Below are 15432 nucleotides of genomic sequence, written 5' to 3' on the forward strand. Positions count from 1 at the left end.
TCTGTGAAAGTTGACATTTTCTTATTTTTTTAATTCTATTAACATGCACACATCCTGTTTGACCGTCAGTGCCACACCACAGTTTGGGGAAATGCAGCAGTAGATGTAGACTGTTAGGAAACGTTATGGAGAAGGTGGAGCACAGCTGGCCTTTTTTTTTAATTGTCATTTATACAGTGGTACCTTGGCATACCACCAATGAGTGTTTTTGAGATGCAAGCTGTCTTTCTGATAAATTTGAGCTATGAGCTGCTAGTTAGCAGCAGGCATAGCTGAGGACAGCTATTTGGGGGCTTTTGTCAATGTGTTGACGACTGAAGACGAGAAAGGATGTAAATAGCATTCACAGCAATAGCATTAGCAGCATGCTCAATGAGGTCATCAGATCTGACCTTATCTTACCATGCCCACATAGTATTAGCATTTGTGACCAAATTTGAAGGGTACAAATACAGTATAGTAGTCTCTGCAGCAAGGAAGACATTTAGATGCTGTGTTCAAGGATCGCCAAACAAAGCTGGACAAGTCATCACTTGCATTAAACAAAAACCCAAATATTTTTTCATCAATGCTCCTGTCTTAGCTTTACACAATATTTTTTTTTACTGTAAGAGGGGTGAAATGGCTGTTTGGACAGCAAGAAGAAGAGTTTCCAGGTCTTGGTGAAAACCTCCCCTCCTCTCACATTATATCCGGGCTTCCATCTGGCCTCCTGACAACTGCGAGTGCTTTTTGTAGAGACTCATTGGCCGTGTGAGTGTAAACACAAACAAGCGCAGGGAGTGCTTGTACAGCAACGTACTCGGCCAAGCTTGAATGCGCTGATTGATTCCATCTCCCAGCAGAAGCAAAGTGCCGTGTTTCCTCTAATGGCAGACAATACCGCTACAGCTGTAATGTACACCTTTCTGCTCCAACGTGAAGCTTGACCAACACATGTTGGTACCAGATGTCACGGAGGAGGACATCACAGCTCCGACTGGCAACACCTGTGATGTTTTTCTTTTCAGTGGAAAACACCGGGCGTCAGCAAGGAAAAGTAATCATTTTTACGAAAATAACGTTGTAATATTATGAGAAGGAATAACCTCATTTTACTAGCATTTCGTGTTGGAAATTGAAAGAAAACAGAGTGGTAATATTATGACAAACAGCCTTTTCACCTACATAGATGACAAAGCTAAGATGCAGTTTTTTCTATTTCTTACAAAATATCAAAGTGGCATCTTTTCACTATGTGGCCTTCGCTGGTCTTGTAATATTATTATTTTATTCCCATATTATCACTTTTTTTGCCCTTGCCAAATTCACAACTTTATTTTCTCAGTTTCTCTTTAGTTTTCTTTAGTTTCTCAAAATAGTAAGACCTAAAATAAAAATATTTTCATGATATTTAAACACTATTTCATCCAAAGTCAGCTGGGAAAGGCTCCAGCATACCCTGCAACCCCAATGAGGAATGTGGGTGGGAATGGTTGTTTGTCTATATGTGCCCTGTGATTGGCTGGCCACCAGTCCAGGGTATACCCCGCCTCTCGCCTGAAGACAGCTGGGATAGGCTCCAGCATCCCCGCGACCCTTGTGAGGATAGGAAATGAACGGCAGAAAATGAATGAATGATGTTATATTTCCTCACAACATCGCTGCTGTTTTGTTTGACTTTCAGTTTTCTGGTTAAATGATATTTTTGCATGTACTGTGAGCCAATAAAAAAAACAGCTGTGGGCTGCAAATGGCCACTGGGAGGTTGCAATATTATGAAAACAATAAAATAATGGAAAAAAAATCTCAGTAACATTATTCAATACCATAGAATTGAAACATGTTATTTTTTTAAACACATGTCATTTAACACAGTCGTAATACAGTAAACCTCGGATATATCGGACTCGGATATATCGGAAATTCGCTCACAACGGACAGATAAAAAAGAACCAATTTTTCTGTAATGCATTTCCAATAAAAATTCATTGCATATATCGGATTTTTTATAACAGATTTCGCCTATTTCGGACAAAATCTCCAGTCCCGTTCCAATGCATTTCCATTAAATTTCCCTCGCATATATCGGATGGCCGCATCGTGGCGCTCCGATTCGCCGAATCGTGACAGGCCGCTATACGACGTCATTTGCAGCGTTTGCAGCGTTGCCTGCGCGCCCAGGTACATTGGAAACATAGTCAAGGAAGTGCCTTTTTATAACGGATAAAATCCGATTTACGCATATACCGGATATAAATCTGATATATGCGTAAAACGGACATTTTCCAGTATACGCATATAACGGATTTCGCTTATATCGGACAAAACCAGTGGGAACAATTGAATCCGATATATCCGAGGTTTACTGTATAAAAATATGCAGAATGAAGTTGCCATGGTTTGGAAAAACTATGACAATAAAGTCAAAATATTATAAGAATAATTCATAATATTGCGGGAACAAAATTTACAAACATTCAAGAAGAAAAGGAAAAAATCTGTACATAATAATATACTTTTTAACCTATATCATAAAATATGTATAATTTCTCATCCTTTGATTTTTCACAATGTGGAAAAAACACCCTTGAATTAAGAGTATAGATCACCAACTAAATACACATTTAAATAATATTAAAACATATTAAACATAAAGACTTCAATGGGAGCGATGCAGGCCGTGCGCTTATAAAATGGACTTCTGCTACTTTGTGGCCGTTTTTTCAGCTTAAAATTGCAGCAAACGTGCTCTCTTCTATTGTGGGGTTGGCGTCCTGTAGGCAGCCATGTAAACACTGCTAACAAACGAGTTCAACTCCACGATTGCACCACAGTTATACTCTGGAGACATCCATAAATATAACTCCCTTCCTTCACCCCTCCCCCGAAAAAGGTGTTTCCATGGATACCAGAGAATAGTTTCTTTTGTGGCACACGGCGAGGCAGACGGCATGGTGTCACGAGCTGCTCTGCTGTGACAGGAAGTACTCCTGCACCAACGTTGTTGCAAAGTAAAAGCCAAGTCTCTTTTGACATCAACACCATCCTTGCATCCAAATCTGATGTTGCCAAGCACCTTTCTTTTCCATGCATCCTTTTGTTGGCCTCGGTGCTCCAGTTCCTGCGTTTTACACGCACGGAAGCCCTGAGGACGGGAAGCCAAAGCGCGCAAAAGGCGCCTGCTGTACAGCCCTCACTAAAGACGCCATTAGGAATCAATTCCATGCAGCGCTAATAGAGCCAAGATGGCCCTCTGCCCTCCCAGTCTCCCTCCCGTGGCCTGTGCTTCATGGTGGTCGTCTGCACAGTTGGCAGAAGCAAACCACCTGCTAATGAAGAACATGTCTGACAAATGACCACCTGGACGCTCTGCATCCCGTTTGCGTTGCCACCCTTAGCATATGTTTACCTTGCGGTACCCCCCTACTCCCTCATTGTGCACCGCCTGCAGCGCTCCGGGAGGAGTCATGTGGGAGTGTAAATGTTTGACAAGACCTGGGATTCCATTCTCTGCTACACAGCAGCCCGTGTCCACCAGTGTCTTGGCGCCAGTACACCCTCCTTGATGTGACCAGGGTATTTTTTTTTTTAGGAAGACCAAGCTAGAACTGTCATTGCAGAGATCTCTGTGTCAGCTAAGCCGGTGATTCTCAACGGGGTAGAGTAGAGACATACTGTAGAAAACCTGTTTACAGCCTTCTAAATATGCTATTGAACATTATAAAAACTCTCTAGACACAAAATAACACACCTATTACCCAATATACAGTAAACCTCGGATATATCGGATTCAATTGTTCCCACTGGTTTTGTCCGATATAAGCGAAATCCGTTATATGCGTATATCGGAAAATGTCCGTTTTACGCAAATATCGGATTTATATCCGGTATATGCGTAAATCGGATTTTATCCGTTATAAAAAGGCACTTCCTTGACTATGTTTCCAATGTACCTGGACTGGGCAATGAAAAGAGACGTAAGGTAATGAGAATTTAACTTTATTGGACTCTGAGCATAACAAATTGTTAATTAAGCTAGGCCCTGTTACGCCCGTCAGACCTACGTTATTTCCAATAGTGAGGTTAAGATCTCATTCACTGCCGTGCTAGTATTATTGACGTCACTCACTTTTATATTTGTCCTAAATCTGGAGCCAGGAGAAAGACAATAGCCAGTGACATCAACAAGATTAGCATAACGATGCGGCCATCCAATATATGCGAGGGAAATTTAATGGAAATGCATTGGAACGAGACTGGAGATTTTGTCCGAAATAGGCGAAATCCGTTATAAAAAATCCGATATATGCAATGAATTTTTATTGGAAATGCATTACAGTAAAATCGGTTCTTTTTTATCTGTGCGTTGTGAGCAAATTTCCAATATATCCGAGTCCCATATATCCGAGGTTTACTGTAGTAGATACATCATCTAAAATGGCTGTCCTTTTTAAAATGTCAGATTGGATTAGTTCATGGATGCATTCTTGAAAAACCATGATACAGTGAAGTGGTGAGGGATTTTTGTATACGTTATTACTACAACATCCACTACTATTTTGAAAAGTGGCACAGTAGAAAAGAATTTCCACAATGGAAACAAAGCAAATCCATGGGTACGGTACCAAGTGAAGGTATGACCTGGTACATAGATACTGTATACTGTATAAAGCTCTGTTTGCAGCACAAAAGCAGACTGATTTTAGTGCTTCCAATGCGTTAAGATTGAATTTGGTGGATGGGTACCAAGAGAGGAGTTGCACATAACATGTATCTAACCGTTTCAGAGGGCTTTTAGGTTGACAAATGTGACAGTAGGGGTGGATGGGGCAGTCACCATGAGCAGAATACTAAGCCTTTCTTCACTTGACTCTCCACTGTGTGCCTCAAAGCAAGCACTGTCTGCTCTTTTCTTGCTCTCGGTCATTCACTGGAAGCCACCTGCTCCGCTCAGGCCCACTGACATCAGTGTAGCGGAAGTCTAGGAAGTGGACTCTCCAGGTTGCTGCTGGGGTTTGGGGACTTTTCCGGACACACCTGTCGGCCTTCCTAAATGGGCGCTGTTGCTGCAAGCTCAGCGCGTTTGCTTGCACTGGCCAGTATTTGTGCAACAAGACGGCATATTGACACAGTATTGGCAAGGTTCCAGGATGCAGACACTGCATCCCTTCACCTCTCAGACTTTAGGAGCTTCCAAGAAAGGCGCTGAGCATTTTTCACTTTGCAAACAAAAGTGCAATTGTGTTTGTTCATGCCGCCCTTCCACTAAGCATGGCGGATGTAACATGGAGCCGCCAGTTCACGCAAACAACTCGGTGTTTGGGAATTTGGGTCCTACGTTCAAGGTCAAACAGTGAGACCCCAAAGGTAGGTACACACCCTGTATCGTCTGAATGCTATTTTTAACTATAGATGTAAATCTCTTCAGAGATGATTCAATCCACGGGTTAAGATACGATTAAAAAACAATGTATTTTAAATGCAGAACAATAAAACAGTTTGCAGTTCAATTTAAATCAATTTGTTGATATAGAGATTAATCTTCCATTATAAAATAAAAATGCTAATTCTATTAATTCTATTCTATAAAAATGCCTTAGCATTCTTGCAGTATTGTTGAATGTGTGATGCTAGTGATGTCCACTGCGCCGGCACCAGTTGGCGCCAATGCAATTGGCTGTGGCGCCTAGTGGTGTGCAGTGGCTCAAACTGCCTTCCAACTGGCTCATGGTGGTGGCAAAAAAATTTAGTTTGGTGGCAAGAAAATTTGTAAATGTTTAAATTTTTTGTCGCGTCACCTGCATTAAGCAATCAGCGTGTCCACCAAGTGGAACCAAATGTCGCAAACAATCCGCCTATTGGCATCCACTGGAATGTAATGGCGCGTGCAAAGTTGCCCTAATGATGCTCGGCGTCCACTGGGCTGGTGCCAGTTAGTGCCACTCCGTGCCAAAGATTATGTGATTGCCGCGTAGTGGCTCACTGTGGTGCCAAGTGAACATTAATTCCGCGCCACAGCGAGCCACTAGGCGCCAATCACATAATCTTTGGCGCGAACTGGCACCAACTGACACCGGCCCAATGGACTCCTAGCATAAAAGAGCACATCATATCATCAATTTTATGTACAAATTTTACAATTACAAATTTCCCCACTGAGGGACGAATAAAGGCATATCTTAATGTAACAATTTTATGCAACAGCAAAATAAATTTTGGAAATATAGGCCATTATTTTAGTTTAAATCCCGCAGTTTTTGCACCTTTAAGTGCGAGCGGTGACTTGTCCCACTTTGTTGGACTATCCTTTAACACACCATCTCGTGACTTTCTCCCTCACTGCACAGACTATACTGTCAATGTTCCCGCTAATTGTTCAAGCATCTTATCAGGGTTTCTGCGACTTGTACAGAAATGGAAACATTACATGTAACGTGCAATCAATGTTGCGCTGTACACTGGAATCACCTGCCTGCTCTGTTGGCACTTAAGGAGAGGAAGAAAAGAGAGAGAGAGAGGGGTATTTAGAGGTAATTCATGTATTTATTATTGAAGCCTGTGAGAACGACCCTAATATTGACATTATTACTGACAGTAAATTGAAATACTGCATTACAAAAAATGTAAATAATTTACAGCATATGAACACTGTTACAGACTGAGCCTGGCCTTTTAAAGGCCGTTGCATTGTGGGAAGTTGAGTGTTGTAGTACTGTGTAGTACTGCACGAGGCGGTGTGTCTCTATTCTCTCTCGCCTGATTGATTGACAATGGTCTACAGCCAATCTTTGTGCCGTCTCTTGTTGTGGTAATGTCTATCAACTAGCCAACTGTGTGAGCCTCTTGGAAACCGCCAATACTGTAAATAATAAAAGAACCAGAAACAGCTGAATGCTGTAAGTTTTCTCCCCGACAAAACCCACAATGTCAATGAAACGTTCTGCACCCAAAAGCAGGAAGCCAGCCATTCATTTACAGAATGAATACATTCATGTATTTACAGAGTTCTGTAAATGAATATTCAGTTCATGGAGGACAAGGATGAGGAATAAAATATGACGACAGGAGCACTATGTTGTAACAAGGACACAAAAACACTACAGCTGAACGGCACCAGGATGGCACGGTCAGAGGAATTAAATACATGTGAGTCACTTAGTAATTTCTTAGTAATTTCTAGTAGGTTGATCATTAAAATGTATACAAAATTTGAACTTTAAGAGTGTTTAAACAAGAGATGTGAGAAAATGTTAATGTCTGTTTGAGTAAAGTTTATAAAGTTTATATAGTGGTGGGTTTTACAAGCCTTAAACATATATACTGGTAAAAAATAAAGTTGGCTACTTTGCGGATTTCACTTATTGTGGACTATTTTGAGAACCAAACGCCAGTGATAAATGAGGGAACACTGTACAGACATGCTACTTAGGTAGGCTCATGTCCACAAGGAAGGAGGATTTTCCTTTATGTTGTCATGAGAAGATGCATCTTCTCTCAGAAGTGAAACAAACAAGCACCTACACCAGGGGTGCTCACACTTTTTCAGCATGCGAGCTACTTTTAAAATGACCGAGTCAAAATGATCTACCCACTACAAAAATGCAAAACATCTATTTATTTTCAAATGTATTGAGGATTATTTGTACGTACAATGTATGTTGATGTACCTTACATAACCAAATGAGCCAATATTGCAAAACACACATAATTAACTATTAAAATTTTTTGTAATTACCTGAGTTCACTTTGATGACTTGCACTGAATTGAACCAGCCAGGGATGCATAGTCCGGACAGTAGCTGCTGTAGCAGCCTCAAGCACACTTCCAAATGTTTATCAGTTATGGATAATATCCGTATCATAATATCCGTATAATATTCCATATCCGTATGGAAGTGATATGTTTTTTGCCTTTTTACTTGGTCCAGTTTTTGCCTTTTTACTTGGTCCAGCTCCTTCACTCATTTTAGTGACCATAAACTTTAGCGAGGGCTTAAAATCTCGCAATTCGCCGACTAGCTTAGCACTTTGCATCGTTGTTTACGCATGAGCGGTGACCTAAAGGTCAAAATTCAGTTGTCATCTGACTGGTTGTCCTGTATGTCAATCAAGTAACGGGGATGGATGATAGGCTGACATCGTAAGTTCTGCGGCACTTAGAGACGTTGTTTGATTTGATTGGTCGCCCGAAGGGCAACATTCAGTTGTCATCTGAATGGCTGCCCTGTATATCAATCAAGTGACGGCATTGATGCTGGGATGATATTTCTTTAATGTCACGCCGCGATCGACCAGCGATCGACCAGTACCACCTCCGCGATCGACCGGTAGATCGCGATCGACTTAATGAGCACCCCTGACCTACACACATATCGGTGTTACAACATCTTGCCAATGTCACTGTGCACGGGGCAAACCAACAGGCAGGGCTCGATCAGAATCGTTTATTTAGACCATTTAATCCACAATCCGCGTTTTACCCACACCCGTTCTTGTTCGCGATCAACCAATCAGCGATCGTTTTACTAGGAAAACATCTGTCATGGCGTCCCTGCCAACATGGTCTAATTCTTCACCAACTTGTGAAGGAAAACATCAAAAAGTGATGAACCAGTGCCTCCTAAACAAGTATTTTATTAGCGGCAGCAAATCAAATGATGGCACAGGTGAGTGAATCACGTTGCTGTGACAATTTGAAGTGGTCACAATGAAACACAACCGATTAGATCCAATACCAAGTGCTGATTTTGCACAAGCTACAAAATCTAGCGCTTCCATTTCTCTGTGTATTTTTCTCACCTTTGCTTCACAAATTATTGTTTGACCATTGAGCATTTTTTTCTGGATTAAAAACACTTTACTAGTACACAAATGTGTCTATTCAATAATGTTTCATTGTGGTACACAACTTATAAATATCACTGCTTACTACGACTACCATGTGTAAGGTAGCATGGCTTGCCATGTTAACATACATCTCCACAAATTTTCAGACATTCCTCCAAATACAATGCATCAGTACTATTATCTGATTAATTATCAGCATATATTGATATATGATATCATTATGGCAGTCTTTTCATTTTACATGGGGCAAGTTCGGGCAAGTAGTTCTCACCTTAAGGATTCCCCATGGGCAAGTAATTTTTGTTTTTAACGTAGAGCCCTGAACAGGGATGAAAACTTGCATTTCTCTCCTTCAACTGGACGGCAAGAAATGCTGCCGTGGAGTCTTGTGGTGGCCCACAGGTGTGAGCAGGCTAATGACTGCTTCCCTGCTATTGTCATGCTGACAGACTTGCTGTAGATGAGACAGGAAGGAGGAGCGGTGGAAGGAACAGTGTGTTGGGGGCTGGAAGTGTCATAGGCCCATGGGTAAATATGTTTGCTCGGTGGACCACCCAGAGGTTAGTGTTGAAAAAGCACCACAAATGACAACATTAAAGAAGACCTTTGTTAGGAAGAAGTGGTGTTTGAAAGCCGCAGGGCACAGACGCACGCAGGAAATAATGGTGGAATGTTTTATATGAGCACAGCAGACAAAATGGAGTCCGCCCCGGAGGCTTTCAGGTGCAGACGCATGTCGCCGCATGCAACCGCAAAGCTTTGCTGCATAAATGACGGAGAGAGCCCCCCACCTTCTTTTCAAAGTGCATTGACTCAGGAGTCAAGGAAGAGTGTTGCTTCTTTTCCACGACACAATACTGCTCAAGGATGGACTGAAGATGGATGTGAGCTGACAAGCGCGACAAGATTAGACAAGCCCTGTGTTTTCTGTTTTTTTTTTTTTTGGAAGGGGGAGACGGTGACCTGCCACTGCTCATGGAATTTCTCAGACACACACACACACACCCCATCCCTCTCCGTCTGCATGGCTGCGGAGAAAGAGGTTCACGTGAGGCAGTACAAAACTACAAAACAATTTGGTTCTTGACTGGAGTGTCCCGAAAGGGACAAAAAAGACAACAGTGGCATTTACCTCTGCATTGCCCCGCAATTTGCTTTGTCAATGTGTATCATTTATTTTACGGCACACCTGGACAGTGTGAAGATGAGCTTACACACGGTTTGTGTTCTGCTTATGCATAAATTGTGCACTTGGCACGCAATTAGTGACCAAAAATGGTACACTTCAGTTCCCGCATGACTTATTCATGAAAAGAGGGCACACGACCAGCATTGCAGACAATTGGTGACCATTATGGATGGTCACCACCACGTCCCACATTTGTCAAGCAGTCCTGACATCATTTGGTCCTGCTGTGTCCCGTGCGAAACCACGCAACAGCAGGCATCCGAGATGCTACAGAGGTTTTGGAAAAGTTAACCCATTCATGTGAATGAGACACACTTTCATATGCGCTGCCCGTTTGCGGTGCGTTCATTACAGTTACATTCATGACTACTTTACAGAAATTATTTACACATTCCTCACCAATTCCTAACCACCAATTCACCCATTGGCAAGTAAAATTGTGTGCAACTACGAGGACAAAGTGTGTGCAGGTGTAAATAAGTTAGGAAGCACAAAGTCCACACCAGGGGAGTAGCCAGTGGATTTGTCCTCCACTGAGGAGAAATCACCCCACTTACTCCTCTTTGCCCATCAACCACACCATCAACCACAATCATCCTTATGTTAAATATGAACACGCAATATAAACAATTTCTTTCTCTTTTCTGAGTTTTCTAAAGACAGAAAATAGCATGAAGGAGGTAATCATTCACATAAAGGACACACCTATTTCAACTATAAAGCCTTACATTTTTTTCCTCTGTGGCTTGTGTTCAAACGCCATGAAGGCATACTAGCATACATGCAATATATGTATACCCTCAAAGGTTTACTAGACAAACGCACAATTACTGCAGAGGAGTTACATTCCACGTCTAATGGCCAAATGGCCATTAGGTAATTGACGTGGTCATAAAATGTCCTTTTATAACACTCCTCCCCCTCCCAACCCTCTTTCTACGTAGTTAAGGCTCGTAGTATGTCAGGTACATTCGTATGTTTACTTCCTGTCCCTGTTCACATGAAGGCAGATTTACTGTACCGGCAAGCAGATGGAGTCTACTGTGAAAGTACAGTAAACCTCGGATATATCGGATTCAATTGTTCCCACTGGTTTTGTCCGATATAAGCGAAATCCGTTATATGCGTATACCGGAAAATGTCCGTTTTACGCATATCGGATTTATATCCGGTATATGCGTAAATCGGATTTTATCCGTTATAAAAAGGCACTTCCTTGACTATGTTTCCAATGTACCTGGGCGCGCAGGCAACGCTGCAAACGCTGCAAATGACGTCGTATAGCGGCCTGTCACGATTCGGCGAATCGGAGCGCCACGATGCGGCCATCCGATATATGCGAGGGAAATTTCATGGAAATGCATTGGAACGGGACTGGAGATTTTGTCCGAAATAGGCGAAATCCGTTATAAAAAATCAGATATATGGCCATGGACATGTAGCGGAGACCCTGTCATAGAATTGTTATCTGCATGCACAACTAAAATTCTTAAAGTATAAAAAGGTGTTTTGTGTTAACTTTCCTTTCTGGAAGGGATGAGTTGGATTGACATAATTTTTTATGGGAAAATCTGGGAATGGAAAAAATATGGTTTTGGTTTGAGTCTGACTTTCTGGAACGGATTCATGGTGTTAACCAAGGTTGCAAGCAGATGCTCTGTGCTGTGAAAAACATGTTGTTACTTAAGTTGAATAAACAGGCGTCAGGTGTGGAATGGCCGTTTGAGTGACGACTATGAAAGGAGTGTTTCTGCTGTGAAAAGAAAAGGCTCAACTCACCAGACCACCATCATGATAACCCCCATGCCTCCAAGCCAGGACTAGCATGACTCTTCAACCCTGACCTTTGACTTCCAGACGGCCCCCTACAGCTTTGCTCACTCGCGTGTGCACAAGCACCGCTGAGCACACCGCCTGTTCTCAATCCATGTGGAGAAGAAGAAGAAATACTCTTACAACCATGGGCTGAGAGCGAAGTCAAAACATCCGTGTTAGCGAGCACCGTGGGATGCGAGTCATCAAACTGCAGCGTGAAGGTGTCCGTCAACACCCGCCCCCCCAAGCCCTTCAAAGCAAATGCTAGGAAAACAACACCAGACAACTGGCGATGTTTGAGAAGAGGGGTGGGCACAGAGCCGATATTTGGCCCTTTTGGTCACTATGCCTCTACTTCAACACTCATCAGCTTCTGGAGCTATTACACTTACACACACGCACACACCTGCGGCCCGTAAGATCAGAAGGGGGCCCAGGACAAAACCCTGTTGTGCATCTGTCAGCCGGTGCTTTTCCCTCTCGGCCATTCTTTGAGACACATAAGAATCAGAGGTGGGGTCTTGAGCTCCAACATGAACCCAGCAAGCCAAAAGAACTGCCAGCAGCCTTTTGGGGCGACAAACACAATGAATAAGTGAGGCTAAAGATGTTGAGCAGGAGCAGTGAAGCGCTCAAAACCCTGTGGAGAGACCCAGCCGGGGGGGGTGGGCTTTGGGGTCAGTGCAGCCAATCGGCATGGGCTTTGATCCCAGCCTTTCATGTTGTGAAGAACTTACACCTGCACATCCCCGCTTTAGCGGAACGCCTCTGCGATGGCCGAGTAGGCATGGAAGAAGATGCCATTACTCACTTAAACGCTGACATGGTGCTGAAAAAGCGGCAACAAATCACAGAGCATCATCTGGAAGCACCCACACATGTTTCTTAAACCTAGGTCACTACTGGACATACGATTTATGGGCCAGGCAGTTTGTGGCCTTCCACAAATCGCTGTGTTGTGGTGACCGTGGAGGCGTAAGACCACCACACACCCAACGTATAACCTGGAAGTTAAATGTGCTTGACATGCATGAAATGGTCAATCACCATACTTAATATGTGTAATATATTGGGGGTTCCTTTCCTGAATAAATGCAGATGGTCTTTATTCACCAGCCGGGACCTCATGCAGCACATATTATATTAGAGTGTATACATATGATATTCCCTATTAAAAACAAGGGCTACGGTTGCAGCCGTAACTCATGATCGGTGTGGCACCAATGAATAGCTATAAAGGCGGGGTAACTGCAGTGAGATATCAGATGTACAATGACGTGCACATGACCTATAAAAGCAGTGCTCACACACACGGAGCTCAGGAAACAACATGAATGCAGAAAATGAAACCAACACCAAGAAGTAAATAACTTCTTGTTAGTTTGCTAAATAAGCTTTGAAGATGTGAGATCATGTCACGCGAACTAAAAAGTGTTCATTTTTGCATCGTGGCCAGTTATGCAAACGACGCAATGAGAACAGAGTACAACGGCTGAATTGCAATCATGTGTGGAAACAATGCCCAACTGACAACATTTCAAGTGAAATAAGGCAAGTGCACAAGTTGTTTGTTATTTGGTGTGTCAGATATCAACCTAGCCTGAAAAGAGTTATGTAGCTGAGGGAAATTCCCACAACGCCCTCCAAGAAGCTTTGAAAGGAGCATAAATAGGAGCGATACTGTAGCCAGCAAGGCGGCTCGCCCAGTAGCAATTTACAGGAGGGCCTCTGATCTCGGGCCGGGCTTGATCCATTATCAGTGTGTTGACATTCAGATAATTTTACGCGGGGGCCTTGACGTCTTTTCATCCTCGCTTTTGTGCAGGGCAGAGCTGCTCACCACAAGCAGCCCTGAGAACAGGGGTGTCCAAAGTGCGGCCAATGAGTTACCTTTGGGCCATTCATATGTCCTAAAAATAGAATTGATCAAAAAGGTAGTTTTGTATGAATCAATTAAAAACAATAAGAGAGAAAGTCATAATTACGAATTTTGGAAACGTTTTTGGAAAATCAGTCAAAAAGTGTGTGAGAGGAAAAAAAGAGTCAAAAAACGATGGGGAGTACAGTCATAATTAAAATTATTCAGTCAAAATCATTAAAAATGGGACGGCTTTTGAAAAATGGCCAGGATGGAATGAGATAAAATTGTGCACCACACATTTATTCTTTTTATTTATTCTTATTTATTCTAAGAAGTGCTTCTTCTTCCACCTGATATCCTGATATATTTATTTTTGTTCGCTAACTCGTCATTTATTTCTCAACCAATCCAATACTCATTCAGGACAAGGTTGCTTGTCAGTTCACACCTTTGTTCCTACATTTAGTGAAATTTCGTATTTTCTGTAAAAATGTTCTCATTGAAAATGAATGAGCAATTTATTTGCCATCCTATACCAAAAAAAATGATTTTCCATTTTCCATTGCTGGATCAATTGGTTGACAATGAAGAGGTTGCCGGTTCAATTCATGTGGGGGCAGTCATCTGCAATATGTATTCTTACTTTCCAACAATACCTGTTGTTTTTAGTCAGCTAAAAATGAGCGGGCAAATTAAATGGTATCCACTACAACAATTTCTATAACATGTATTTTGATAACTTTCTTTTTAACTAACTTTTTATAACATTCTGCTTGGACTTGATACACATTCTACATTTCAACATTAACTGTATACATTTTAACAGCAGTTTAGTACATTGCCAGCTCAACTTTTTTATTCAACATTCTACATGTCAGCACATTTCCACAGCATTTCAGTCCAGCTTCAGCTTCCACACAACTCCTACATTCAGTCTACATTTCAACTTTCACACTTTTTCAAAGCATTTCAGTTGTGCTTCAGCTTTTCAGAATTCACACACCACATTTGTTTCCTTATTATTATGACTTATTTTTGCCTGACAGTTTTTTTTCTCGTCACAGTATAATCTTTCGTGACACCCCTACCGGCAATCATACCATTTGGAAAGCTGCGTGTTTTCATGTGGCACAAACATCATTATCAAAGAAGGGCTGGGCGATATATGAATATTTTTTAAATATCAAAAACAAAGCATATCGTTCATATCAATATAGACTGGATTTGATGTGGAGGTCTCATGTTTCAAGACGGCGGCGCCTGAGTGCAAGCTAGTTACAACAGTCCCGTACTGTAAAATTTTGCTGCGTTTGGAGTGGTTAATAGTGCTTTATTCGTACATCCTTATTGTTTTTTGTGCCATAGCGAGGGTGCAGCTATGGATGCTTGCCTCTTGCATCATTGTTTACACTCAGAATCAGCTCTTAGCTTTTTCTATATGATTGTTTATATTTTAATAAAAGTTGACATGAATATTTGGTTTTGATTTTTGTGTGAAATGTGGAAAAAATATCGGGATATACTATATATCATATATCGATATTCACTCTAAATATGGGATATGAGTTTTGGTCCATATTGCCCAGCCCTAGGGCAAAGTATGAAAACTCTGGACTAATAAAATCTGTGAAATGATAAACTGTGCTTGTTCATTGTTCCCATTGCTTATTATTTTGCTGCAGGTAAACTGGCGTGTGAGTCCAAGTCATTCTTCCTGAGGTGTGATGTTAGAACATCG

At 41.9% G+C, this 15432-nt stretch overlaps 1 protein-coding gene across 1 annotated transcript in view; it reads right to left on the reverse strand.

Annotated features, from left to right (window-relative positions):
- Positions 1-15432, reverse strand: part of sh3rf1 (SH3 domain containing ring finger 1) — a 50896-nt gene that overhangs the window by 28688 nt on the left and 6776 nt on the right. The gene's annotated exons all lie outside the window — the stretch shown is intronic.

Source organism: Doryrhamphus excisus, chromosome 5 (assembly GCF_030265055.1).
Source record: "Doryrhamphus excisus isolate RoL2022-K1 chromosome 5, RoL_Dexc_1.0, whole genome shotgun sequence".
In the NCBI taxonomy this organism is placed as follows: Eukaryota; Metazoa; Chordata; class Actinopteri; order Syngnathiformes; family Syngnathidae; genus Doryrhamphus; species Doryrhamphus excisus.